The 7,717-nt window shown below is 41.9% G+C and overlaps 1 pseudogene; it reads right to left on the reverse strand.

The window, feature by feature from the left end:
* Positions 1-3,451: 3,451 nt before the first annotated feature.
* LOC144308887 (RNA-binding protein EWS-like) lies at positions 3,452-5,678 on the reverse strand (annotated as a pseudogene).
* Between the last annotated feature and the right edge of the window lie 2,039 nt (positions 5,679-7,717).

Here is a 7,717-nt window from a genome sequence, read left to right on the forward strand (position 1 = left end):
AGAAACCAAAAACCAAAAACAAAAAAAAGGAGGGGTATCCTCTGTTCTATTTACTGTAAATCCCTTGACTACCCCTTGGAGCTTTCCAGTGCTGCTTGGTCAAGAACTTGCTCTTCCCCTGTCCTTCCAGCTGGTCTTCTGGGGGAGGGAACTGCTGTGCTGATTCTCTGGTGTTTGCACCTGGCTGTGCTGCTCCTCCTCCTGCCAGGTGCACGGCTCAGTGGGAGCTGTTCATCATGTGATGCCCCTGTTCCCTGACGGCCCGCTCCATCCCAGGCACAGGGTAACACAAGGAGGGACGACTACACTTGCCACAGCCAGCTCTCCAGCTCTGGATTCAGCACCCCCATCAACTACCACAGTCTCTCAGTCCTCACTGGCCTGGATGCTCCAGGGGCAGAGGTGCTGATCTGCACAGCTTGGGGATGGCCGTTGGCAGGAGAGTCCTAGCTGTCCGGTGCCCTCCCCACCTCCTCCTGTCCCAAGGGAAGTTCAGGATCCTGAGCTGTGTCTGCTCGGTGTCCTGGGATTCCGGGGTCTGTGCTGCTGGAATCGCGCTCCTGGTGTGTGGCTCCCCAAGGTAGCAGGGCTCAGCCCCCTCTGATCGGAGCCACCACATGAGCTTATCCCGAGGCCCTGTCGCATGTGCCCTCGGCCCGTGGTGTGTGGCGCGCTCTCCCCCCGGGGTGCACTTCCTCTGTTAGTGACCTCGGGAACCTGGAGGCTCCAGTGCCCCTCCTGGGATCCTGCCTGAGTTCCCTGTGGGTGCCTTTCCTTCCGCGAAGAATCTGGTGCAGATTTTTAAAGTTCGTGCTTCTCTGGGACTGGGCTTTCATGTCCTGGAGGCTTTTGCCCCCCGGCTTTAGCCCGGGTCCTTGGGGTTCCCCTTCCCCACTTGTTTTTATTTTATTTTATTTTATTATTTTTTATTTTATTATTTATTTTTTATTCTGCCTTCCTACCTTGCTAGAAGGGAAAATCCTTTTCTCTGTAACGTTCCAGCTTTTCCCTTTAAATTTCAGGCCGAATTCGTAGGTTTTCAGGGTGATTTGAAATTTATCTAGGTAAGTTGGTGGGGACAGGTGACTTGGTGACCCTACTCCTCTGCTATCTTCTTTAACCTAGTAATGTATTTGGATTCAGTTTGACAGTAAGGATTATTACATCTAAGTTAATCATGGATATTGGCTTGTAGTTCTCTTTTTTACTGGTGTCTTTATCCAGTTTTGGTATCAAGATAATGGTGGCTTGATCAAATGGATTTGGAAGTTTTCCTTCCTTCTTTAATTTTTAGAAGACTTTGAGAAGAATATGTATTAACTCTTCTTTAAATGTTTGGTAGAGGGATCCCTGGGTGGCGCAGCGGTTTGGCGCCTGCCTTTGGCTCGGGGCGCGATCCTGGAGACCCAGGATCGAATCCCACGTCGGGCTCCCTGCATGGAGCCTGCTTCTCCCTCTGCCTGTGTCTCTGCCTCTCTCTCTCTCTGTGTGACTATCATGAATAAATAAATAAAATCTTTAAAAAAAATAAATGTTTGGTAGAATTTGCCTATGAAGTCATCAATTCCTGGACTTGTTTGTTGGGAATGTTTTTGATTACTGATTCAATTTCTTTGCTGGTTATTGGTTTGTTCAAATTTTCTATTTCTTCTTGTTTCAGTTTTGGTATTTTATGTTTATAGGAATTGATCCATTTCTTCTAGGTTGTCCAATTTGTTGACATATAGGTTTTCATAAATACCTTGTATTATTGTTTGTATTTCTGTATTGCTTTTTGTTATTTCTCCTGTTTTGTTTGTGATTTTGTTTGAATCACTTTATTATTGTTCTTGTTGATTTTTTTTTCTTATGTGCCTGACTAGGTGTTTATCAATTTTGTTGACCTTTTCAAAGAACCAGCTCTTGATACATCATATTGTTTTTTAAGTTATTATTCATTTATTTCTACTCTAATATTCATATTTCCTTCCTTCTGTTGGTTTTAGGTTTTGTTTGTTGTTCTTTTCCTAACTCCTTTAGGTGTAAGATTAGGTCATTTATTTGAGATTCTTCTTGCTTCCCATGGTAGGCCTGTATTGCTATAAACTTCCCTCTTTGAACCACTTTTTCTGCATCCCACATGTTTTGTACCATTGTGTTTCATTTTCATTTGTTTCCATGCACTTTTTAATTTATTGTTTTATTTCCCGGTTGTCCCATTCAGTGTTTAGTAGCATGTTCTTTAACCTCCATGTATATGTGGTTTCTAGTTTTTTTTCTTGTGGTTGACTTGTAGTTTGTGACCAGTGTCACAAAGTTTTGTGCACGGGGACAACTTACGGAAGCATTGTGGGCAGAAAAGATTCATGGTATGACTTCAATTCTCTTGAATTAATTGAGACTTGTTTTATGGCCTAATATGTGATCTATTCTGTAAAATGTTGCATTTGCACTTGAAAGGAATGTGCATTTTACTGTTTCAGGATGGGATGTTCTTAATATATCTGTTAAGTCCATCAGTTCCATTATGTCATTCAAAGCCATTGTTTCCTCATTTATTTTCTGTTTTGATGACCTGTTCATTGATTTAAGTGGGGTATTAGCATCCCTTCGTATTATTATATGAGTATCTATTAATTCCTTTATGTTTGTTATTAGCTGTTTTATGTATTTGGATTCTTTCTCTGATGGGTGCAAAAATATTTACAATTCTTATATTTCTTGTTGGATTGTCCCCTTTATTATTATATAGTATTTTTCTTTGTCTTTGTGTTACAGTCTTTATTTTAAATTCTATTTTGTCTGGCATAAGTATTGCTACTCTGGCTTTCTTTTGACATTTATTTGCATGATAGATATTTCTCCATCCCCTCACTTTCAATTTACAGGTGTCTTTAGGTCTAAGATGAATCTCTTATAGGCGACATATAGATGAGTTTTGTTTTTTCATGCATTATATCACCCTATGTCTTTTTGATTGGAGCTTTTAGTTCATTTACATTTAAAATAATTATTGATAGATATGTATTTATTATCATTTTATTTGTTTGGTGGTTGTTTTTGAAGATTTTCTTTCATCCATTCTTGTCTTTGTTTCTTGATTTTCTTGTTTTTCTTGTGATACATATTTGATTTCTTTCTCTTTATTCTTCACATATTTATTAGTGGTTTTGATTTCTGGGTACCATTAGATTTGCATATAACATCTTCTGCACATAGCAGTCTACACTAAGTTCATGGTTAAGTTTGAACACATTCTTTACTCCTCTCCTCCTCACGTTTTAGGTATATGGTGTCATATTTTTTTTATGAACATTTGGAATTTTATGAAAAAAAATCGCAACTATTAAAATTGTTATAGTTTGAGGCCCTCTTCGTTCTCCACAATGATACTAGCATGCTCACAAGGGGTTCTCATTGTTTAGTATTAGTTAAGCTACCATTTTTAAAGGAAGGATAAAAACTCAGCACATTACCATTTAACTTGTTTCAATGTTTCTTCACAGATAGTAGAAAATACTAAAGTGCAGACAAGCAATAATCATAATGTTGTGATCAAAATTATATATATGGAATTATAAATCTAAAACATTTTTCTGTTTAAAAAATATAAATCTGGTACTCAATGTAGTTCTGCAGGGATTCTGCATGTAGTCGGGCTTTTCTCTGCTTTCCTGGCATTGCTTGCCTTTATCCATTTTTCCAGGTCCTTCATGCTTTCTTCTTCTTCCTCCTATTTGTTCCATCAAATGTCCAAGGAGCCCACCAGGGCCACCTTGTGTTCCTGCACTAAAGTCACCTCAGTCCATGCCCTGGCCACCATGGAAGCCACCTCTGTCTCCACAATGGCCACCTCTGAACATCCCACTGGGGTCACCATAGTCCATGGGGCTACCTCTCTCCTTCCATCATGCCACCAGGGCTACCTCTGCCACAGTCACCACTCGGGGTGGGGTGGGGCAGAAAGAGTGATGGAAGAAAGCTTTTAGGCTTTGGAGACTTACACTGGTTGCATCCTGTTTTCCGGGTAATGTTCTGGTTTCCACACCCTGGATTGGGACACTACCAGTCTCCAGCTCAGTGCTGGATGTTTCTTTCCCCCAGATGGATTCCTTTGGGAACCCTGGGGCCCTCTTGCGGGGAAGCCACCTCTGTCTCCTCTATAGCCTCCCATGTGACCCTGTGGCCTCCCGGATTTGTGGGTCTTCTGGACCTCCACAGCGTGGCAGCAGTATCCTTCTGCCTTCAGGGATGGCATACCAAACTGCTTGCTGTTCATTGGAGGCTTTTTGAGAGCAAGAGAAACCTTGAGTTCACTCCCTTGAAAATATTTCCCATCAATCCACTGCATGGCAGCCTTGGCAGTTGGTGGGTCTTCACAGAACACTTTTCTTGTATTCTTGTCCAAGTAGATATGAATCATGGATTGTCTGGTTTCCTTGAAGGAGTATGCCAGACCATCTAGAGTCACATTGTCACTTAAGCCTTGCACATAACTTGCACTGTTGTGAGAGTCTTCATCTGGATCTATAGATGGGCCTAGATCAAGATCTGGTCCTTCCTCCATGGGTCCACTAGGCTTATTGAAACTACCTTGCCTTCCAGAGCTGTTCTCCCACCATGTCCTCCTCCCTGCCCACCTCTGCTCATGCCTGTACAGTCAAATCCCCCTCTCCTCCTACCCCAGTTATGAGGCTACTCATACTCTAGTTTTCTCCTGATCTGAAAAATCCTCCAGACTCCTACCCATAAACACCCATGCTACTAGGGTGGTCCTGTTGGAATGAACTCTGCTGATCTTAGCTCGTACTCTGTTGCCTATATTGATTTGGAGGCTGGCTCTAAGATCCACTTTGTCAGGAGGTTAACTAGTGGATGACTGCTTCCTATAGCTGCTTTGTTGACCATAGCTACTCTGCTGTCCAGAGCTGCTTGGATGCCTATAGGTGTTCTTCTGAGAGTAACTTCATTGATCATAACTAGTCCATTATCTAGAGGAATAGCTGGTAGGAGTATAAGATGGTGCTGCAGCTGGCTGCATGGGGTAGGTCCCAGGTATCTGGGGATAACTGTAGTTACTTTGTCCATAACCTAGGCTGGGCTGGTTATAACCCCTTGCACTAGATTGAGGTTGACTAGTTTAAACACATTTGTTAACATCCTATGGTCTTGCAAGTATGGTGGCTGTTGGCTCCTACCCATAGGAGATTGGTAAACAGGCTGAGTACCATATACAGTGCCATACATAGTATCATAAGCACCAGTGCCATACCCCTGGACAGGCTGATTATACATCTGGGGGGGGCAGTTGGAGAAGTATAACCAGCAGGAGGGTGTCCATAAGAAGTTGCATAGCCAGTCTAGCATAGGTTGCAATGGTTTGATCCTGGGTGTAGCTGACATCAGTGGGATGTCCATAAGTTCCATTAACTTTGCTGCCCATATGCCTGAGTGGTCTGTGCATATCTTTGAATAGACTGGGCGGTGTAAGCACTGTGGCCCAGCTGGGCTGCAGCTTGGCTGTAGGTACTCTAATCCATGGACACATCTTTCCTTCCTTCTTGTTCTCTCAATGTCCTCTCCCTCTTGCTTTTCTTATGGTGTCAAATTTTATGTCCTTTTATATTGTGAGTTCCTTGACTGATTTTATAGAAACATTCATTTTTATTGATTCTGTGCAATCTTCTCACTTTTGGCATCTCCTTTCCACTCAAAGTATCATCTTTATTATTTCTTGCAGGGATGATTTACTGGTCATGAACTCTTTTAGGTTTTGTTTCTCTAGAAAACTCTGTCTCCTAATCTGGATGATAGCTTTTCTGGATAGAATATTCTTGGCTATAGATTTTTCCCATTCACTGCTCTGAATATATCATGCTCTTCTCTTCTCTTCTCTTCTCTTCTCTTCTCTTCTCTTCTCTTCTCTTCTCCTCTTCTTCTCTTCTCTTCTCTTCTCTTCTCTTCTCTTCTCTTCTCTTCTCTTCTCTTCTCTTCTCTTCTCCTCTCCTCTCCTCTCCTCTCCTCTCCTCTCCTCTCCTCTCCTCTCCTCTTCTCTTCTCTTCTCTTCTCTTCTCTTCTTTCCCTTCCTTCCTACCTTCCTTCCTTCCTTCCTTCCTTCCTTCCTTCCTTCCTTCCTCCCTTCCTTCCTTCCTTCCTTCTCTTCTCTTCTCTCTCTCTTCTCTCTCTTCCCCTCCCCTCCCCTCCCCTCCCCTCCTCTCCCCTCCCCTCCTCTCCTCTCCTCTCCTCTCCTCTCCTCTCCTCTCCTCTCCTCTCCTCTCCTCTCCTCTCCTCTTCCAGTTTCTGTTGAAAAATATCCTGCTTGCACTATGGATTTTCCCTTCTAAATTACTATCAAATTTTATCTTAGTGCTTTTAAATTTTTTTCATTATCACTATATTTTGCCAACTTAATTATATCTTGCTATGGGTCTGTTTTTGTGGATTTTGATGAGAGTTCTCCTGTATCTGGATAATATGTTTCCTTACTCAGATTAAGGAATTTTTTAGTTATTATTTCTTCAAATAAATTTTCTGCCCCATTTTCTTTCTCTTCTTCTGGAGCTCCTATAATGCAAAGGTTATCATGTTTGATTGTGTCACTGAGTTCCCTAAGTCCATTCTTGTTTTTTTAATATATATTTTTCTCTATTTTGTTCACCTTGGTTAGTTTCCATTACTCTGTCCTCTAGTTCACTAATTCATTTCTCTGTTTCTTCCATCCTGCTGTTCATTTTGTCACCTGTGTTTTTCATTTTGTTTGTTGAGCCCTTTATTCTCTGCTATATGTTATTTCTTATCTCTGTGATAAGAGTCTGATTCATGTGTTCCACTTTTTTCTCAAGCCCAGTGAGTACTCCTATGATCATTGCTTTAATTCTGCCCTACGACCCAGCAATTGCACTGTTGGGGATTTACCCCAAAGATACAAATGCAATGAAACGCCGGGACACCTGCACCCCGATGTTTCTAGCAGCAATGGCCACGATAGCCAAACTGTGGAAAGAGCCTCGGTGTCCAACGAAAGATGAATGGATAAAGAAGATGTGGTTTATGTATACAATGGAATATTACTCAGCTATTAGAAATGACAAATACCCACCATTTGCTTCAACGTGGATGGAACTGGAGGGTATTATGCTGAGTGAAGTAAGTCAGTCGGAGAAGGACAAACATTATATGTTCTCATTCATTTGGGGAATATAAATAATAGTGAAAGGGAATATAAGGGAAGGTAGAAGAAATGTGTGGGAAATATCAGAAAGGGAGACAGAACGTAAAGACTGCTAACTCTGGGAAACGAACTAGGGGTGGTAGAAGGGGAGGAGGGCGGGGGGTGGGAGTGAATGGGTGACGGGCACTGGGTGTTATTCTGTATGTTAGTAAATTGAACACCAATAAAAAATAAATTAAAAAAAAATTCTCCATCAGGCATGTTACTTATATCTGTTTTACTTAGACCTCTGATTGTGGCATTTGGGATACATTTCTCAGGCTCTTCATTTTGTCTGCCTCTCTGTTTCTCTGTGCTAAGAAAGTCAACAATGTCTTCTCTTGAAAGTAGTGACTTTATGAAGAAGAGGTCCTGGAGTGCCATGTATTGCAGTGTCCCCTATTCCCCAGAGCTTGGCACTTCAGTAGAGTATCCTATGTGTGATGCTTATGTCCTGCTGCTGTTTCTGAATCACTTTTCCTTTCAGTGCAGTCATCTCACTGACTCTGACTTTTGTGGGCTGTGCTT

The sequence above is a fragment of the Canis aureus genome, chromosome X (genome assembly GCF_053574225.1).
Source record: "Canis aureus isolate CA01 chromosome X, VMU_Caureus_v.1.0, whole genome shotgun sequence".
Lineage (NCBI taxonomy): Eukaryota > Metazoa > Chordata > Mammalia > Carnivora > Canidae > Canis > Canis aureus.